At 46.9% G+C, this 21,205-nt stretch overlaps 1 protein-coding gene across 7 annotated transcripts in view; it reads left to right on the top strand.

The window, feature by feature from the left end:
• KATNAL1 (katanin catalytic subunit A1 like 1) overlaps window positions 1–12,177 on the top strand; it is a 110,004-nt gene extending 97,827 nt beyond the window's left edge. Inside the window, exons 13-14 of one of the 7 annotated variants that reach the window (XR_007461209.1) lie at window positions 6–223; window positions 431–5,571. The gene's annotated coding sequence lies outside the window, so the exon portion shown is untranslated. Of the gene's footprint in view, window positions 1–2; window positions 230–430; window positions 5,572–11,893 lie in introns of those variants that run through there. The other 6 variants (XR_007461207.1, XR_007461208.1, XR_007461210.1 and 3 more) reach the window with 6 other exon arrangements.
• Window positions 12,178–21,205: the final 9,028 nt, after the last annotated feature.

Raw genomic sequence — 21,205 nt, 5'->3', positions numbered from 1 at the left:
AGCAGATTCTGGGTAGAATCCCTGCCTGAAGGAACTTGACCTGCTAGAGAAAGCCCTGAAACAAACCATCACAGAATTCTATGCACCGATGACAGTATGTGGCCGAGAAGTGGTGTGGAGGAGGAAAAGGACAAAGAAGGCTTCACAGAGGAGGTGATGTCAGCCATGTTTTGAAGCATGAAGAGGAGTTCGGCAGGTGGCGAGGGAAGGAATGCTAATCCAGGTAGAGGTAACGATCATCGCCTTCCTCTTGACTTGTATCAGAGTGACGGTTCCCTTTTATTAGAGCAAGTTCTTTAACACTCTGTGAGTGTAGGGAGCGATATGATCATTGCCTCCTGTACCTTGTATACTGTGAGAACATCCCCAGTGGGCAATGAGAATCTGTAATCATAGAAGAAGGTCTCCTTTCCTCACTGTGACCCCTTAGGCAAAACCGTCCTGAGGAACACTGACCCGAAGAAACACGTTCGCTGCAGGGTAATGGCGAAGCTTGGATTTGAAATCAGCTGCTCAGCAGAAAATCTAGAGCAAAAGAACCGGGTGTCTCGTCTATGGACATGGCCTGAATAAACACAAATCTCCTTGATTTTTGTGTGGCTCCAAATCACCTTCTTGTGATTCCTGGTTGTTGACAAACTGCGTTGCCTGCTTTCTCTAGCGGGATGGCGGCTGGCCCGGGCCACGGCGGGCCACGGCGGGCCACGGCGGGCCACAGAGGCACAAGCAACAGTGTTCCCCTCGGTGGTTTGATTTTTACGTGCCGCGGGTGACGAGACAGCTCTGCGGCCCCAGTGTCTTCCCAGTGCTACGAAATCCCCCCTTGTGTTTCCAGGTGCACGTGCGGTCCGTTAGTCCATCTTGGAATCGTCTACGGGACAGAACTTTGTTCCAAGCATGAACCAAGCCTACTTCGTAAATCAAAAGGCGCTCCTTAATTCGCAGTTGTATATTAAATTCGCACGTTTCAGATTGAAATTCGCACACAATCTCTTTTGCATTACTCACCCTTAATAGTAATTTCTTCTGGCTATTGCCCTCAGGCTGTACAGGAATGAAAAAAATAGATTTGAACTCTTTATTTTGACGATGTTCACAGATTGTAAATCTAATTAGTTCTCTGACTTCCCCCCCCCCCCCCTCTTAAAGGAACACACATTACCTTCTGAACAAAGTCTGCTAAGTCGGGACAGGTTTGCCTGATAACCATATTCATTTTCCCTAAATTATCTTATCAGTTCATTTGGAAAATTCATCTGTCTGTCTGCCCTAATTTGCTGCATCCGGTTGATGTGTGCCCCTAATAGATAGGATATCCACCTGTGAGATGGTGAGGAAAATCCTGTCCAGGTTAGATAATGCTTTAAGATTGACCTATTTCAGAGTTGGAAGGGACCTTTCTTTCAGATCACCGAATGCAGTGTTTCTCATCCTGGCCTAGAGGATCTGTTTGTTCTTTGAGGAATTTCTAAATCCCGTGTTTTCATTAGGTGAACAACCACAAGAAAAATAAGCACAGACCTCTCTGAATGGGGGACTGCCACGAGATTTCAGGGGTTACGTGACTTGGCTCCGGGGAGAGGGTCAAGGCTTCCTGCGGGCCTAAGGGAATTTAGATACATGGTGAATTGAGGGCACAGCCATGATGGCAACGTCACGCCCACCCCCAAATTCTTGCGGGAGGCAGCCGGTGTTACATATTTGAATAGTTGTGTATTTCTGGCGTCCATGGTGGTATCTAAATTATAAAGCTGCTGCAGCCAGGAGCATCCATTCTAAGAGCACAGGGTAGCCGAGCAGTCCTGGTCATTCTTCGGGTATTTATCACACATGGCCCAGTGTTGGGTGCTGGACGGGTCAGCTTTCTGTGGGTAAGACTGAGATAACGAAGCCACCCCAACACTTTGGTGGCTCGTAATAGCAAAGGTGTGTTTCTTATTCCCATAGATATGTCGCCGGCAGCTCTTTGGTTGCGATCCTACATCGTCTCATTTGGAGATCCGTGATGCCTTCAGTAGACACCCCCCCCCCCCCGCCATCCTCATGACCTAGGGAAAAGAGCAAGAGGGCTCAGAAGCACTCAAAAACTCTTAAAAATCAGATGGCACATATATCATTTCTGCTGTGTTCAGTGGCCAAGCCAGGCCACGTGGACGAACCTGTTGTCCATGAAACAGGGAAATATTATTCTCTCTGCAAGGTGTCGCACGGCAAGGGTAGAGATGTATGAGCCTCTTCCAGGGAGGGGGTTGGACGACTGGGGACAACAATCTACTGCAGGTGACCATCCACCCACGCACCTCACAGCCCCTTGTCGTGCTGGGTGACGGGACTGCCCAGCTGGCTTCCTGTCTGTCTTTTGTTTTCATTTTTTCTTCTTTGGAAGTTTTCGACCTGGGAAGCCAGACCGCTCTCGGGCCGAGTGGATGTTTAGAGACCTTGCCTCGTGCCATTATTTTCCCCCGTAGAGGAACTGAGGTGATGTGCCCAAGATCACACAGCAAGACGCTTGGCTACGCTGCTTACTCTCTTCCCAACATCCACTTGTGAAAGTGTTAGACAGGAATTGTTGCTTTGCTAACTGTAAAAGAAAAACACCTCGATTGTTCCTGAAATCATACCCCATCTGAGAGACAGAGAAGTGAAACAGGACCCGAGTGGTCCATCTCGGAATGAAAACCGGCTCAGTTTTCTATCCCATTTTCTTTCCAGCCACCTTTGTGTGGGAGGCAACCTATTTAAATGTATTATAGAGCATCAACAGAGCGCCAGGAGCTGTTCAGTGCTCTAGTAAAGTCCCAGTTCCTGCCAAGGCAGATCGTGTCTCTGTTTTATAAATAGTCTGCGCCCGGTGCCGATTTGATTTAAAATAAAACCTGCAGGTAGTACTCCGCATGCTTCCTTCGGGTCCTTGTGTGTGGGGGGGGGGGGGGGGGGGGAGACACTAGGTGGGTGAGTCCAGGGCCGGAGACGGCAAACAGGGGGCGAGCTGGGCAGTGGCTTCTGGGGAGACCAAAGGGCTTATTTGGTGAGAGGCTCACCAACGGCCTCTGGGCCCCAGTGAGCCTCTGACATACAGCGAGTCTGCTTCCCTCCGGGGGAAGCTTGCAGGCAGGCCCCCTAGGGGTGCAGGACTGGACACATCTTGGGCAACAGTTCTAACATCTCTAAAACAGTTGGGAGTTGTCTGCCCTCGTCAGTGCCTTCGACAACACAGGTCACAATCGCAGGGGATGTCTTCAGCAAGGTTGGGGTGAAATGGCACACAGGGTGGAAAGAACACACCCAGCTTCCGCCTTTCGCCCCGGGCAGCGAAAGAGAGGAGGAGGAAAGGACTCTTTGAAAAGGAGTTCATTGAAAACTGCTTTGGCCTCTGGAGACTGGGGGCAAGATGGATCCGACGAGATTTTGAAAAGGCCCATTTCTGTTCTTTCTCTTCCTTTCACCTCCCAAAACATTTTATCGCTGTGAATCAAGTGCCTGGTTCTCTGGGGTTTTCTAAAACCTCCTGTTTTGACATCCCACTCAGCCTGCTCCACATGGAGTCAAAACAATCTCCCCATTCACTGTGCCAGTCAGAGTACCCTTTCCCTAGGTGGTGGGTGTTAGGAAAGCAATCTGACTAAATTTTATTATGATGCACTTGACATTGTGATGCTTTGTGTATTCCACTTCTTCAGCTTGCTTTCCCCAATTTTTCCTCTCTCTTTGGCTATAATTTTGAATTCCCCCTACGTATAAAATACATATCCATCAAGGTTCTAGATAATCAATTAGGGCGATTTTCAGAACCACTCGGGGGAGCTTTTAAAAATACACATGCCTACGCATCCAGGATCTTGAGATCCTGATTTTGTGGGCTTCGGAGTGATCTAGGTGTCTGAATTTTTAAAAAGCTTCCTGGATGGGGTGCCTGGGTGGCTCAGTTTGTTAAGCGTCCCGCTTCAGCTCAGGTCATGAGCTCAGGGTTCGCGAGTTCCAGCCCCGTGTCGGACTCTGTGCTGACAGCTCAGAGCCTGGAGCCTGCTTCCGATTCTGTGTCTCCCTCTCTCTCTATGCCCCTTTCCCGCTCACTCCCTGTCTCTCAAAAATAAGCAAACATTGAAAAAAAAAGTTTTTTTTAAGCTTCCCGGATGATTTTTAATCGAATCATCTAATTCTTTGCTTCCCTAGTAAAGAATTCTTGCGTAGGAAAGCACTTTTCTCTTGTTGCTTGCCATTCTTGGTGAGGGGGGGTGGGGCGGGGGGCGGGAACTATCTTTCACCTTATATCTCAACAGCTCTTCTAGAATCAGCTTTGATTGATTTTAGTTGATTTTGATTTTTAAAGTTCGTCAGTTTCTTTTAGAAGAACCCAACAGATATTCTTAGAGTCTATTCTTCCTGCCCAGATTCCCAGCTCGTAAATTTGGCCACGTCCAGGGATTGGAACACTTAACAGTGCTTGGAATTGCTTGATTTAAAGAAGGGCAGAACCCACTCTTACACATGATTTTATTAGGTGGTCCTAATTTCCTCCCCCTTATCCCTTCTTCCTTTTCTTAGGACCTCTCTTTACCTACCTCTCACCTCCAAGGGTTTTTTTTTTTACTGTGTCAGAAAGTTTTTTCAATTGTTGTGTCTTACCATTCCCTTTTCATGACCACTCAGCACAATCATGGCTGTGCGTCTCATTAAAATGTATTAGGTTTGCTGTGTTGTTTTATTTAATGGTAACACTGAGCCCTGTTTGTATGTTGCTCTGATACCATGCCTGTCTACTCAAAAATTAATAAAACAAAATGGGACAGTTGTCTGGTAACATTTCATTTGTGTTTGACTGACAGTTTGGCATCATTGCAACAGAACCCAAGTGTAAACAACAGGCCTGAGTTCACCAGGCTGGCTAGAGCCAGATAGTTGGGTATTCTCATCTTTCATTTGGAATTTTAAAGCCATTGCAGTCTGTCCAACTTTCTACCAAGGTGGAGGTGCGTGTGCGTGGGCCTCTGTGGGGGGAAGAAGGATCTTTGCTGAGACGTTTGGCAAGGTCTCTAAGTGATGTCCTTGTGGACAAGGTAGAGAAATGCAACCCGAATGATGGTTACCTGGGTTCTTGGCTAATAGAACGGCCATATCAAAGGGCATTAATTAGTAGATTTGTGCTGGGCTGGAAAGAAGGCTTAATACCAGGCTACAGGACCTCGTACATGGAGACCTCGGTCTCCAAGTAGTTTCGTAGAAGGTAAAGATGCAGATATCAAACTTCTAGATGGCCCAAAGCTGGGAGGGACAGATTTAATGTGAAGGTTATTGAAACAACATTTAAAAAGAGCTCAGCAGGTGGAAGGAAGAGCTAGAATAAGCAAAATGAAATGTAAAGAAATGAAATGGGGCAGAAACAGATACAAAAAGCCTGAGCAATTGCTTGTTGCACAAGTTAGGGAGACCTAGTATAATAGTCCCTGCATGACAAAGGCCTGTGCCCATATGTGTTACCTGAGGGCGTTCTGACTTCCCAGAAGTTTGTCACGAGGCCCCCACAGGACCTCCAGGCTCGTCAGTGGATCTGGGATCTCTTGAGGGTCTTGATCACCTAAGCTAGTGAGAAAAACCTTGGAACCCGCCGCCCCCCCTCCCCCCCGCCCCCGCCAAGAATCCACATTCACAGCACTGTGGACCTCTCTTTAGACTTGTCACAGGGCATTGCAGTCAGCTTCTTGTGCACTGGTCTTGGCTCCTTAAGTGTAAACTTCAGGATAAGGACCATGGTTTCCCCGTTTCCCAGTTCCCAGGGCCAAATGCCTGACACGGTCACAGACTGGGGAGTCCGGGGGGTCCCCACAGGCAGGGACTTTCGTCTGTTTGTTTTGTTCACTGCTGCATCCGCGGGACTTAGAACAATGCTTCTCATAAGGTAGGACTCAATACACATTTCACGAAAGAATGAAGGTGAACACACAGATGTTCAGTAAATCGTAGCCACTCCTTCTCAGTGTGGTGGTGACATGTCCTGTTTGTAAGTCACTACTTGGCTAGTCTAAAACCCTCAGGGGCTTCACATCTTTTCCATTTTGCTTCTCAGTTCTTAGTCCGTTCCCACCCCTGATTGCATTTGGCGTTTACTCGGAAAAGCCCAGCTAGGGCAAAAAAAAAAAAAAAAAAAAAAAAAAAAGTTTGATGTGTCTTTGCAAAGGTAGGCATAATAGTGTAATGGATTAATCACTGGCAGGAAGTTAAGCGCACGGGGTGAAGTCAGATGGTTCAGGGTTTAGGCTCTGTCTTGGACAAGCTTCTTCATGAGATTTATGACTTTGGTATAAAATCTCCTAGTTTCTTGAAGCCTTGGTGTTCTCATCTAAAAGGGTAGACACTGTTTGTATCTGCAGTCTTAATCAATGTCACTATCATTGTCACTAGTTTGCCAAGGCCTTGGCTCAAAAAAGGGCCTTGAGTAGAGAGGGAGAAAACTCTAGGAGGAATCAAGGAAAAAGAAATCAGAAATTGCTAAAGGCCTGCCTTCAAGGTTGACTTCTTTTGTATGGCAGAGCACCTGCTCCTGTTAGACAAGTAAGCTCTTCAGAGGGGGAAAGTAGAGACCCTGCATTGCAGAGGGAGCTAATGTCTCCATGGTAACAGCACATCAGATTCTGATGTGGGCACACCTGGTATTCTCAGGTTACTCCGACCATATGGCACCTCATATATTTCATCAAGGAAAAAAATAAAAACCTACCTTGACCTCCCCCTGCTGCGTAGGCAAACACAAGCACGCATAACCCCAACACCCTCTCTGTCCAATCCACGGCCACTGACGCAATACAAGCCACCGTCAAAGAGATTGGAAACACAGCTCCAAAAGCCATTCATTCAAACAAAGGACCAGGAGAGTTATTCTTGCTTCAAAGAGGTGCCCAGAAGAGAGGTACCTGACAAGGGACATTTGCAACTTGCCTTTTCTACGAGACTGACGTAGAATCAGGTGGTCTCCCGCTCGCCCCCACCCCGCCCCCGCCCCTGGCTTGGTAATAAAGCAGCCCCATTCATAACCCTTTCTGCCAAAAGCAGAATCGCGTCCTTGACCATGACTCATCTCATGACACCATTTGTAAAAGTGGCCTCTCAAACTCTCCCTCCATCTAAATGCCCATTAAATACCCTGCTTTGAACTCGTTTCAAAGGGAAAAGAGAGATTTCCTGGTAGGATTTAAAAAAAAAAAAAAAAATGCAGACAGCCTGTAGTTGCCGTGTGCTGCAGCCAAAGAATTATGGCTGCTTGGAGATTTCCTGCTCTGCTTCAGAGACAGATGTTTTAAAATTTCATGTTAAAAGAGACGTCAGAAACTGGGCACAAAAGTCACTGTTCTTGCAGCATATCAAAGCCTTCCTTTTCAATGGGTATCTTACTGATTTGGTTTATTCACACCACATGCCCCGGAAAGCCCATTTAAATTAACTGCTGCTACAGTGTTGGTTTTTTCGTGGTGTTTTTTTTTTTTTTTTTTTTAAGTACTTTGGGTAGCCTACCGAGAAATATATAATAGTCACCAAATGTATCCATGCAGCAAGGCAGAGTGAGCTGTGCTCTCTAAAGTCTGTAGTTTATGTTTTGAAACTGGTTCAACGTGCAGGCTTCCTGGATCACTACTTAGTTTTAATGTGCGGGAAAGGCTTTGTGTTTAAAGCAGTAAAAGCTTGTCCTTGCACGGCACAGCAGCTTGTGACAATCTCACTGGCTCTTTTTCTCAGCTGCTTCCCCCCCTCCACATGCTCACGAGGGGAACTTTGAGATTGCGTGTAACCCGAAAGGGAACCGTAGGTCTCTTGCAACATATCTGACCTCTCCTCAACGTGCCCAATATAGTCAAACTTCCAGTTACAGCCAAGATGAAGCAGCCCTAATCCTCCCAGCTCCTCTCTCGCCCAGCTAAAAAGGCCATGGACATATCAAACCAGCACAAGAAGATTCTCGGGGGGAGAAGAAGGCAGACGACCCAGGGCCCTCGGGACTTGAGGAATGGCACAGTGGTGGGTCCCCCGGGTTTCTTTATTGCCTTCTATATATTCTGGACAGAGCCCTACAGAAGCCTCCAAACTGGAATTGCCAACAGGCAGACCAAAAGAATCTTCACAAAAAGCCTTCCCCCCCAACCCCAGCCAAAAGGCCAAGAAAGGGTCACCTAGCAACAGAAAACCTTTTGGGCAATACTTGCCCTACTCCAGCCAAGTACCAGTAGAAACACCCTGCCCCCAGAGTTTCAGCAGGGCCAAACTGGGAGCTGATCTTTTTCCACAACCCCCTGCCCCACAGAAGCAGGCAGTAGTACTCTAATCCCTTGCTCAGTAGGGCTAAGCAGAGATCTTTCTAGTCTTTCGTCTTTGACTTGGTGGAAGCAGGTGGTGCCCTAACTCCCCAGGATACTGTCTGTGGGCCAGGTGGGTAGTTGATCTTCTAGTCTCTGCTGGTGAAAGCAGGCAGTGCTCCAGTTTCCCTGGGTAATACCAGTAGAGTCCAGTAGCTAGTTGAGCCTTTCACTTACCTGGGATCAAAGAGGCAGAGTGAGGTACAAGGCTAGCTGGCGTGCTGATCCCCCCCCCCCCCCCCCCCCCCGGCATCAGCAGGGCCCAGCAAGGAGCTGAGCTGCTGTCCCAATCCTGTAGTGACAGAGCCGTGTGAGTGAGCCCTCTGCTTCCCTACTGCCAGGGGTCAGTGGGGCCCTTGGAGGCAATGGGCTGGTGGTGCCCCACTTTGGCTGGGAAGGTGTCCGAGGGGTTAAGCCATAAATCTACAGATTCAAGAATCTGAGTGAAATCTAAATGGGATAAACCCGAATGGTGTGAAACCCATGATAAGACACATTGTAATTAAACTTTTAAACGTAGAGACCAAAAAAAGAAAAAAAAAAATCTTGAAAGCAGCCAGTGGGAAACAATGCATCACATATAGGGGAACACTAACTCCAAAAACAGCAGATTTCTCATCTGAAACCATGGAGGCCAGACAGAAATGACACAACATTTTTCAAGAACTGAAAGAAGAGAACTGTCAACCACCAATTCTATAACCAGCAAAAATATCTTTCAAGAATGAAGGGGAAATAGATATTCTCAGACAACATAAAAGTAAGGGATTTTGTTGCTAGGAAATCTACCCTTTCAGAATGGCTGAAGAAAGATCCCCGTACATAAAGGAAATGATAACAGGAGAAAGTTTGGATTAGGAAAGGAAAAAAGGAACACTAGAATGTGTAAAAAATGGGAATGAATAGACTGTTCTACTTCTCATGAGTTTCTTAACATTTTGGAAGGTTCAAGCGAAAATTATAACAGCATCTGGTGTGGTGTTCAATATATGTGTAGAAAATTCTTAAAAGTATATTTTTAAAATGGGGAATGTAGAGGGACCAAAATGGAAGTAAGGTTTCTATCCATCACTCAAAAGTAGTTGACGTTGATACTATAGACTATGATAAGTTACGTTTGTATATTATAATAGTGACCACTAAGAAAACTCTGCAGACTAAGACACTCAAAAATGTTGTAACTATATCAAGGTGGAATCCTCAGGTAACCCAGAGGGAGGTAAGAAGAGAGAAATGGTGGAATTAGAAATAGAGGAAACAGACAGCAAATTAAAAAGTGGCCGATTTAAGCCCTCATGTGTGAACGGTTACCTTAAATGTAAATGGTCTAAATATAACAATTAAAAGACAGAAATTGACTGAGCGGATTAAAAAAAAAAGGGCCCAACATATGTTGTTTATAAAAAACACACTTCAAACACAACTGCATAGGTAGGTTGGAAGTAAAAGAATAGAAACACATATATCATGCAAACATTAATAATAGTAGTAATAATAAAAAGCAGGAGTGGCTATATTAATGTCTGGCTAAAGTAGACTTCAAAGCAAAGAACATTACTAGAGACCAAAGTTAAATTGCATGATGATGGAAGCCTCAAGGCCACCGGAAGACACGAAGCAATGAAAGATAAACCAAGGCCCTGGTTTGGGTGGCATATTTCTCTCTTCCTCACTGGACCATGAGAGCCTTTGAAGACAAGAAGCATGCCCATTGGCGTTGCTCTCACCCCACCTGCCCCCAGAGGTGCTTCAGAAATGTTTTGAACCCAGTGCAGTGGAAGTCTACTGCAGTTGTGGTCTGGCTCATGAGAGCACCCCCTTCTCCAGGAAGGGCCTCAAAGGAACTGAGGAGCCTACTGAGGCTAGTCATGGCACCATGATAGACTCTCTCGACTGAGATGCACTCTGAAGCAGAGTGAGTGTTGACTGGCTCACTCTTGGCTTGAGGGGGCGGGGAGCTTCCTTTTCCAAAGTGCTCCCCTTCAGGGTTTGGGTAGGGTCTCCCCTTGGGTAGCTGGGTCCTAATTGTAGGCAATCTGCCCTCTAGTTCCTCCATGGCCCTCTTTGTAGACCCTCCCAGGAAACCTACGGGTTCTTATGCAAATAACTTCTCAGCTTTCCTGAGAGACATATGTAGATGAGACCCCACAGTGACCCTACACAAGAAACCATATCCATAAATAATCCCAACTTTAAGACACTCTGGGGTCAGTCGGCATCCCACTTGATTAAGTAATGAATTGAAATGCAGTGAGAGGTCCCATCTCATGATCGGAATGTAAATCTGAGAGAGGCTGGCCAGGAATAAATAGACATCTTTCTTGGTGGTATCATTATGACACTTGGTGGTTGGAAAGGAAATTATTTACTTGGGAAATCTCCACAGTGACATGATGAGCTCACTGGTATGTTGCTCATGACTTCCGTGCTCTTGTTTTAGAGCTTAGTATCTGCTTAGTCCCCAAATTTATACGACGTGACATGGCGGCAGGTTTGCTTTAAGTCACCAGCACCCTCAGCAAGTAAGGCCAGAGCAAGAGAGACTGTGGCTGTGGAAGGGACATTCTCCCTTGGGACCTTTTAGGCAGAAGCCCAGAATCATGGCCTCCCAGCTCAGTGGGCGTCAGGGATCCAGCCCAAACATTTCCTGACTGCATGCTCCCGAGGAATCAATCCCAGTTCCTCTTTCCACGGCGCCATTTTCACTGCTGGTGGCCAGACTTCAAATGCCGGGGGTCAATTTATCGTGGTGCTCCCTAACCCAGGCCTCCTCCTCATGGCCCGCCCCCATGGCCTTCAGGTGGTTGCATCAACCAGGATGGTTGCTCCCAGTGCTCCAACTGGACCACTCCACTGCCTGTCCACATGGGACCCTGTCTCCTTATTCTTCATTCCTGTTGGTCTCTTGGCCTCTCGTTGGCTTCTGCACGTGTTTAGAGCCTCAACATTAGGGTTCGTCTTGGCTTTTGCCTGTCTTGTGGGTCTCTTGACATTCTCTCAGACCCATCGTTGCTGGTCCCCTGGCCGCTCTCGGACATCGCCCACCCAGGCAATAGCTTCTTTGACCAGAGCCCTCCCTGGACGCTCCTGCTTCTCATTCCTTCCCCTCATTCATTCTCGTCCACTCATAGTCTCCCCCCAAACCCAACTTAGCCTTTCTATAACCCTGCCACCATAGGGGCGCCCGTCCCATATGTCCTGCACACCTCACTATATGGCCTGTGATGCTGAGGGTGGGATATCACTGTGAGTTAACAGTGTGCATTCTGGAGCCTAGCTGCTGCTGGCCCGCAAATGCCAATTTCTCTCTCCTGGCTGTGAGACCTGGGGCAAGTCCATGACCCTCTCGGCCTCAGTTTCCTTATCTATAAAACAGACACCATCAGAGTCGGTGCCTCACAGAGTTGTTGGGAAGGCTTAGTGAATTGATTCGTATAAAGCATTTAGAACAGGGCCCAGCACATGCTAAGTGCTGTGTGTTTGCTATTTTGCCAAGCTCATCTTTAAAAGCCGAGCCAGCTTTTAATAAAAACTTGTTTCTGTCCTTTTAGGAGCGCTGCTGTTGCCTCAGGCTTAGCATGCCTGGCCACCCAGCCTGAATGGGAAGGCTAAAATCGAAACCAGGCTGAAGGGAGGCAGAGGGAATGATGGATGCTCTTCGTCTGCGATTTTTAAAAAGAGTTCTCTTCCCTAAAGAACTTGAGCTTATTAATTCCTGAAGCAGGTGCCTGTTGAAGAAGAGCCATGGGAGAAATGCCTACAAAAAAGTCGGTACCCTTTCCTCTAGTCCTTGATCCCTTTTGTCAACGGATTCAGGATCTGAGCTCAAAATCTCTTCCGAATGGGTGTTTGTGCGCTGCAGGCTGGCTGGTCACGGCACCGCGCTCCGGATCTCTCAGGGCCGAGCTGTCACCACTCTCTCCTAAGCACACAGGTGGCTCCTACACCCTGCCCTGTCCCCCAGGCCCCGCTGGCTGGCTTGCACACCAGGCCCGCCCTCAGCAGGACCACACAGTGCACCTGCAGAATCCTGCCGTGCCACAAGCACACGCCTGTCTGTGTTGCCTCCCGGGCTGGTGTCTCCGGATCTGGCCTAGGACTGTTTCCGGTGATGCCGAGAGGGCCCGGCTCTTTGTCCCTAATTGTCCTGGCCTCACAGCCGGGATCTGTGCAGACTCAGCCCCAGAAATAGCAAGTGATAGGTGCTGTGACGGACAGAGGGAGGGTGTTGTGATGGATGGTGCTTCGTGGGGCCTGGGAGCAGTGGGGGCTCGGGGTGGGGGGGAGGTGATCAAAGGAGCTTCCTCCGTAAGATGACGCCTGAGCGAAGTTTCAGAAGACAGGTAGGTGTTCACGGGCAGGCTGCAGGGTGCGTGGGGGCGGGACGGAGAATTCCAGGTAGGTTTGGAAAGCACACCTTTAGCGCCTGACACATTCACCAGTGACACCGGCCAGCACCGCTAGACAGGCGACCTCTGTGCCGGGAAGGAGACTGAAGGGCCCTGCAGGCGAAAGCCTCAGTCTAGAGAACAGGCAGGTGTTTGGAGGAAAGCATGACAACATAACAAAGCTCTGAAATTAAATCATGCTGACCCACCTCGAGGATAAGCCAGAGTAAACGAATCTGACCCTCCCTCAAGGCAGGAATTCCAAAGAACCACCCTGGACAGATCCTTCAGCAATACACAATTATCCGGGGTAATTAATTCGCTGGTTAGGCACTTATACTTAATTAATTGAGCATTTATTAAATGCTGTCTTTGTGACAGGCGCTGCACATCCCACGGGGGCTGCAAAGAAAAGTGAACCATGGTCCCTGCCCTCTAGGAGCTCACGATTGGAGAGAAGGCTACCAGTGCCGTGTGGTACGAGCCTATAAGCACAACCACGGCCGTGTACGAAGGAAGGCACCAGCCGTACTGGCAAAGGGGCGGGAGTCTGGAAGGGGACAAGAGACAATGCTAAGAAAGATTACTATTTAGGTGAGTCTTGAAGGATGAGTAGGGGTTTAATTGGTGGGCAGGGTAGGAAAGAACCTTGTAGGTGGTTCCAACAGCATGAAGTTATGAAAAGATTTGGTCTTATCGCCTCTCGGCCTTTTGGCTAAGATCAACTGAAAAGATTTGGTCCTGATGGGGAATGTCCAGGGAAGGCTCATGAATTCACAGCACGTCAAGCCATCCCCCACCTCCTGAGCCCGTAGCAGCCAAGCCAGTCCAACCTCGGCAGTCTCTCCCCAGTTCTCTCCAGAAGCTTCCGAGGCAGCAGTAACAGATCCACAGGACCCACCTTTGAGAAACAGCCTCTTTGCCCCCCTGGGCTTGCAATTTTTGTGTTGCTAGATCACAAGGTGTTTAGAGAACAGAGTAAGTGGTTTCGCGACCAGGATGTAAAGGGCCTTCGGTGTCGTCCTGAGTTCCTTCTGGTGATGATAGAAAGCCGCCTAAAGTTTTTAGGCTGGAGACTGACACGGTCAGACCTGCGTAGGCACGTCCCCCACCGCGGGGCTGCGATGCTCTGCTGTGTAGCTATCAATTGTGAGACGTGAGGCAAAGAGCTAACTCTTTAGAGGCAGTGTTGAGGTTGGTAAAGGACATCCTTAAAGCAGTGAGGAAGGGTAGATTTAACATCACCCCCCGAATCTCTGTCACTCACACTGGGGAGGCAGCACAGCGGGCTCGAGTCCTTACGGCTGTCCCGAGCCGTTCGGCTCTGGGCCTTGGAACCAATCCCTGCCTCCGTATCAGGCACCAAGTGCTGCTACATGCTTTCTGTTCAATAACTTCTTCTTCTTCTTTTTTTAATGTTTATTTATTTTTGAGAGAGAGCTCGAGGTGGAGAGGAACGGAGAGAGGGGAGCAGGGGATCCGAAGTGGGCTCCACACTGACAGCGGACAGCAGGGAGCCCAATGCGGGGCTCGAACCCCCCCGAACCGTGAGAGCATGACCTGAGCTGACATCAGGCGCTCAATCACCTGAGCCACCCAGGCGCCTCCCTATTCAATAATGTCTCGTTCCCGGCTCACGTTACTTTTATACTCCCTTATCTCTTCCGGTTTTATTTATTCTGTCGACTCAACCCCTTAGTCCCTCTATTCCAACAATTCTGCCCCAGGGAGTATACGTTGCTGGGCTTGATGTGTTTCTTCGATGGCCGCTGTATCCTCAGAGGTGTGGCCTGGCCTCGGAGCTCGCATTTCCCTGGAATTCTTGGCCGCCCTCTCTGCTAACGTGTGTCAGGGGGGCACCAAGCTTCAGGCCCTCATGTGTGCTTCTCCGGCGAGGTTAAGCAGAGAGGAGGGAATGAGTCCCGGGTCGAGAGGAACCCCGGATCCACTGTGGCCTCTTTGATTTTCCTCTTTGCTGCCAGCCCGCCACCGATGCCCCTCATCAGAGCTGCGGGCTGTAAACCCTCGGCCTGGGAGGAGGCAGGGCCCCCGGGCTGCAAGGCTCGGTGCTGAGGCCAGGCTCCCACCCTGCGTTCACCCGCTCCTCAGCTCAGCAGGGTGGGGGTGGGGGGGCAGACATTCTTGAGACCTGGCCTGTCGCCGTCTATCCCGGTGGCAGTGGGCCAGCTCTGACCGTGCCAAGGCTGAACCGTGAGAGCTGAGCCTCAGGCTTCCAGAACCTCCGGCCGCACGCTGCCGGCTCCACACCCCAGGCCGTGGGCAACCACCCTCGGTCCCTCCGGGATCTTCTCACCGGTTCTTGCTAGTGCTTCCGGTCTGTGCACGCCTCCCTCACACGTCTGTGGTTTCTCCAGGATGTTCTTGTCAACGGCCCCAGCTCTCTCCTCCATAAACGACAGGCCTGAGCCTCGCAGTTTAATAGAACACCTGAAAAGTGGGGGCTCTGGGGCGCCTGGGTGGCTCAGGTGGCTGAGCCTCTGACTCTTGGTTTCGGCTCAAGTCGTGATCTCACAGGTTGTGAGTTCAAGCCCCACATGGGGCTCCGCACTGACACTGCAGAGCCTGCCTGGGATTCTTTCTGTCCTCGCTCTCTGCTCCTCCTCTCCCCCCACTCACACACGTGTGCACTCTCTCGCCCTTTCTCTCAAAATAAGTAAGTAAATAAACATTAAAAAAAAGACAAGCAGGTGTTCTAAGGCCTAACTATTCTTTTTTTTCAATGTTTATTTATTTTTGAGAGACAGAGACAGAGCGTGAGCAGGGGAGGGGCAGAGAGAGAGGGAGAGAGACACAGAATCCGAAACAAGGCCTAACTGTTCTAACATCAACTATCGCTACTCTCAGTTTCACTTATTTGAGAAAACTTAAGAATAATTGAAGGATTTTTCGCAACATTGCGACCCGTATAACTCGTTCATCAACCACCTACTTTTTAAAAACCTTTTTCAATAGGGTGCATGGGTGGCTCATCTGACTTTGACTCAGGCTACGATCTCACTGTTGGTGAGTTCAAGCCCCACTTCCGGTGAATTGGAGCCCTGCTTCGGGCGAGCACAAGCCTCACTTTGGGTGAGCCCCGCTTCTTCTAAGAGCGAGCGCCTCCTTCTCCACCACCAAACTACCGCTGTGACACGCAAGAAATTTAACGTTAATGCAATAAAATTACGTGAAATTCCTTCCAGTCGGCCCAAGAAAGTTCTCTGTGACGAAGTTTCGCTCTAGAATCCAGTCAGAGAGCGCCGATTTCCTCTGCCTGTCGCCACTCTCCAGAGCAGCCCAGATCCGTTGTGTCACGGAGGGGCCCTCGGTACGGACCTGTCTGCTTATTTCCTCACGACCCCATTCGGGCTCAGGGGTTTTGACGTGACACGTAATGTCGTCGGCCGCCTATCTGTGATTGTACAATAGCAGTTCCCCTCAGGAACTGTCTATACAAGTACACGTTATGCTCCTCTTGACAACTGATGAAGGAACTACCCGAAGGCACAAAATGAGAGGGCAAATTCCAACGCTAATTGACATAACACAATGTTACGATTTGATGCCATTTTTAAACTTCTGATTTGATGCCATTTTTAAAAATGTTATGTCATCTTCAGATGAGCGTAAGTTCTGCCAGGGTAAATGGCTTACGATGGCGGGGTTCATGGGCGTGCCGGGAACATTCTCAGGAAGCCCCTGAGTCGGCTGTCCAGTCATGATCCAAAAGAGGCGCTCAGTGTTCGTATCCGGGCGCCATTTTGCCACATGCTATCGGTTCTGGCAACCGTCTTCAGCGTCCAGATGGATTGTACTAAACTCTAGGAAACAGGCTAACTTTCTGGAGTGTATTTTACGACCCACCCATCTTGGTGTGTTATAGGAGGTGGACATTCAAGACAATAAAGTTCATAGAAATCATGTTAAAACTCTTCGAGGCCTTTTGAGAAGAGTTCCAGTCCTGCTTTCTGGTTCTCTTGTAATCCATCCTGGGATGAGATGATCTTTCACCCAAGCAAGGTTATATAATTGGCTTTTTAATTTCCCTAGGAAATTCGAAGCTTTGCTTCCTTCAGCCATGGCCACCCAAACTTCTTCTTCCTTTCAACAAACTAGTCAGAATACCTCAGGTCAGGCAAGGCACCTGTCCCTATCTTACTCTCTGTGCAGACCGTGTTGAATGACTAACCAAATGAATAAACAAAAGAAGTTTCCAGAAAGAGTCTAAGGGGCTGCTAACCTTCCCTTCTTCATAAGTGGTTTTTGGAGGTGAAGGTACCTCTCCCTGGCCCACATTGGAGTGTGAGTGGGGTGTGGCTTGCTTGAAAAAGAGTACTCAAATTTATAATATAATTTTATTATTTATTTATTTATTTATTTTTAAATTTTTTTTAACGTTTATTTATTTTTGAGACAGAGAGAGACAGAGCATGAACGGGGGAGGGTCAGAGAGAGAGGAGACACAGAATCTGAAACAGGCCCCAGGCTCTGAGCTGTCAGCACAGAGCCCGACACGGGGCTCGAACTCACAGACTGTGAGATCGTGACCTGAGCCGAAGTCGGACGCTCAACCGACTGAGCCACCCAGGTGCCCCAATATAATTTTATTTTTGAAAAATTAAAAGTGACCTATCATTTTTATTTTTTAAACTTATCATTTATTTATTTATGTATTTTGAGAGAGTGTGTACGCAAGAGGGGGAGGGGCAGAGAGAGAGGGAAGCACAGAATCTGAAGCAGGCTCCAGGCTTTAAGTTGTCAGCACAGAGCCTGATGTGGGCCTGAACCCACGAGCTGTGAGATCATGACCTGAGCCGAAGTTGGACACTTAGTTGACTGAGCCACCCAGGCACCCCTCTTCTTTTCCAATATAGTCATTCAATGCTATAAATTTCCCTCTGAGAACTGCTTTTACTGCATCCCACAAATTTCCCTAAGTTATGTTTTCATTCTTATTTAGTTCTTATTTCATTCTTAGTTTATTTTTAATTTTCTCTTGAGACTTTTCTTTGACCCATATATTATTAGAAGTATAAGTTTAGGGGCACCTGGGTAGCTCCTTCGGTTGAACATCCAACTTTTGATTTTGGCTCAGGTCATGATCTCACAGTCCTGAGATCGAGTTCCACGTTGGGCTGTGTGCTGAGCATATGGCACTTGCCTGGGATTCTCTCTCTCTCTCCTCTCTGTCCCTACCCTGAAGAAGTGTATTGTTTCGTCTTATTTATTTAAGATTTCCTAGTTATCTTTCTGTTATTGGTTTGTGGTGTAATTCCGTTGTGGCCTGAGGAGACATATTGTATAACTTACATACTTTTGTTTTTGTTAAAGTGTGTTTGATGATCCAGAATGTGATTTATCTTGGTGACTATTCCATGTGAGCTTGAGAAAAATGTACATTCAGAATTAATCCATAGTTGTCAATTACATCCAGTTGGTTGATGGTGTTGTTAAGTTCAACTATGTCCTTACTGACTTCTGCCTCCTGGATCTGTGCATTTCTGAGAGAGAGGGGTTGAAATCTCCAACTACGATAGTGGGTTCATCTATTTCTCCATGAGTTCTATCAATTTTTGCCTCATGTAGTTTGATGCTCTGTTAGGTACATACATATTAAAAATTATTATGTCTTGTTGGAGAATTGACCCCTTTATCCTCATTAATGCCCTTCTTTACTTTCCTTCTTTACTTTAAAGTCTGCTCTAAAATTCATACACCTACTCCAGCTTTCTTTTGATTCATGTTGACGTGCTATATTTTTCTCCATCATTTACTTTTTGTTGTTGTCTTGTTTAAATTTTTTAAATGTTTATTTATTTTTGAGAGAGAGAGACAGAGAGAGCACAAGAGTGCAAATGGGGGAGGTGCAGAGAAAGAGAGACACACGGAACCCAAAGCAGGCTCCAGGCTCTGAGTTGTCAGCACAGAGCCTGACGTGGGGCTGGAACTCACAATGAGATCGTGACCTGAGCTGAAGTTGGACGCTTAACAACTGAGCTACCCAGGCGCCCCTCCATCCACTTACTTTTAATCTATCTGTGTCTTTATAGTTAAAGTAGGTTTCCCGAAAACAACATATAGCTAGGTTTTTTGACCCACTTGAACAATCTCTGTGTTTTAATTGGTATATTTAGAACATTGATACTCAAATGATTATTCTATAGTTGGATTAATAGCTAAAGTATTTGTTACTGTTTTCTATTTGCCCTTTGTTCTTTGTTCCTATTTTTGTCTTTCACATTTTTGTCTGACCTGTGGTTTTAATCAAACATGTTATATGATTCTATTTTCTCTTTTCTTAGCATATCAATGATAATTTTTAAAAAACTTGTTTTAGTGGTTGCCCTAGAGTTTGCCATATACATTTATAACTAATCCAAGTCCATTTTCAAATAACACAATACCACTTCACAGGTAGTGTGAGTGCCTCATAGTAACAAAATAATCCCAATTTTTTTCCTCCTATCCCTTGTATCATTCCTGCCATTCATTTCATTTTCATGTAAACAAACATAAACATTCATATATGTACACACAGAAGATATATACATTAGCATGCATAATAAAATGCATGGTTGCTATTATTTTGAATAAACTGTTATCCTTTAGATCAGTTAAGAGTAAGAAAAAAAGTTTTTATTATATCTTCTTTATTCTTTTTTTTTTTTGGAGGCTCTTCCTTCTTTATGTAGATCTGAGTTTCCAAGCTACATTATTTTCATTCTCGCAGGAGAACTTCTTTTAACATTTCTTATAAAGCAGGTCCATTGGTCACAAATTTCCCAAATGTTTATTCGCCTGAGAAAGTCTGTATTTCCCTTTCACTTTTTTTTATTAATGCTTATTTATTTATCTTGAGAGAGAGAGAGAGAGAGAGAGAGAGCACATGTGCGTGCCTAATCGGGGAAGGGGCAGAGAGAGAGGGAGAGAGAATCCCAAGCAGGCTCTGTGCTGTCAGCACAGAGCCCAATGTGGGACTCGTTCTCACGAACCATGAGACCATGACCTGAGCTGCAATCAAGAGTCAGACACAACTGCCTGAGCCACCCATGCTTTTGAAGGATAATTTTGCAGGGTATAGAATTGTGGTGGGTTTTCTTTTTCTCTCAACCCTTTAAATATTTTACTCTACTCTCTTGTTTCCATGGTTTCTGAGGAGAAATTGGATGTAATTCTTCACCTTGTCCCTCTATGGGTAAGAATTTGGTTTTTTTTTAACCTCTGGTTTCTTTCAGGATTTTAAAAAATTATCTTTGACTTTATGTACTTTGAAAATGATACAGTAAGGTCGGGTGGGGTTTTTTTGTTGTTGTGTGTGTTTGTTTGTTTTGTTCTTGCATTTATTCTGCTTGGTGTTCTCTGAGCTTCCTGCTTCTGTTGTTTGGTGTCTGAAGTTAATTTGGGGAAAGTTATCTGTCATTATTCTTTCAGATATTTCTTCTGTTTCTTTCTCTCTTCTCCTGGTTTTTCCATTTCCATTACATGTATGTTCCACCTTTTGTAATTTCCCACACTCCTTGGATATTCTATTTAGTTCAGCGTTTGCTCTATTTGCTTTTCAGTTTTCAAGGATTCGGTCGATGTATCCTATAGCTCAGAGATTCATTCCTCAACCAGTCCGGTCTATTAATAAGCCCATGAAAGGCATCCTTCATTTCTGTATCAATCAGTGTTTTTGATGTCTAGCATTTCTTTCTGGTTCTTTCTTAGGATTTCCGCCTCTCTGCTTGCATTGCCCATCTGTTCCCGCACTCTGTCTACTTTATCTACTAGAACCCTCAGCCTGTTAATCATAGCTGTTTTAAATTCCCAGTCTGATATTCTCATCATCCTTGACATGTCTGGTTCTGGTGCTCATTCTGTGTATTCACATTGCGCTTTTTGCCTTTTCGTGTGCCTTGTAATCTTTTCCCGATAGCTGAACATGACATACCAGGTGGAAAGAGCTGCTATAAATAGGCCTTGAGTGATGTGGTGGCGAGGTGTGGGGGAGGGGAAGTGTCCTGTCATCCTGTCATTAGGCCTCAGTCCTTTAGTGATCCTGTGACCCTCACAAGTGTTTCTCAGTGTTTTCTCTCCCTTTAAGTAGATCAGGATGGCAACAGTGGGCGGGAGTTGGGTTTCCCGTGCCAGTTAGGCTCAGAGAACAAGCTGTGAAGCGTTGGTCAACTAGTTTCCCCCGAGGGCTGGCCTTTTTAAGAAAAACAGTGATCTGAGGTATTTCAGAATCGTTTCTTCACTTCCTGGAAACCCAAGGGACTTTTTTCTCCATTATTAACTGTGGGAACCTCGTCCATTTACCAGAGGTAAGACTGTGGGGCCCCCTGTGACCAGGTTCCCGTGGAGTGTTTTAATTCTCAGACTCGTCTGCACAGGGCCTCCAGGAATGAGTCAAGTATGACTCAGTTTCTTGGGGAGTCTCTGCTCTAGTCAACCACGTTTGCCTGCCTGTCTCTCCAATCTCAGGGACAGTGG

The sequence above is a fragment of the Panthera uncia genome (assembly GCF_023721935.1).
Source record: "Panthera uncia isolate 11264 chromosome A1 unlocalized genomic scaffold, Puncia_PCG_1.0 HiC_scaffold_16, whole genome shotgun sequence".
In the NCBI taxonomy this organism is placed as follows: domain Eukaryota; kingdom Metazoa; phylum Chordata; class Mammalia; order Carnivora; family Felidae; genus Panthera; species Panthera uncia.
The sequence above is the reverse complement of the archived record's forward strand: the minus strand, read 5'-3'. Positions and strand labels throughout refer to the sequence as shown.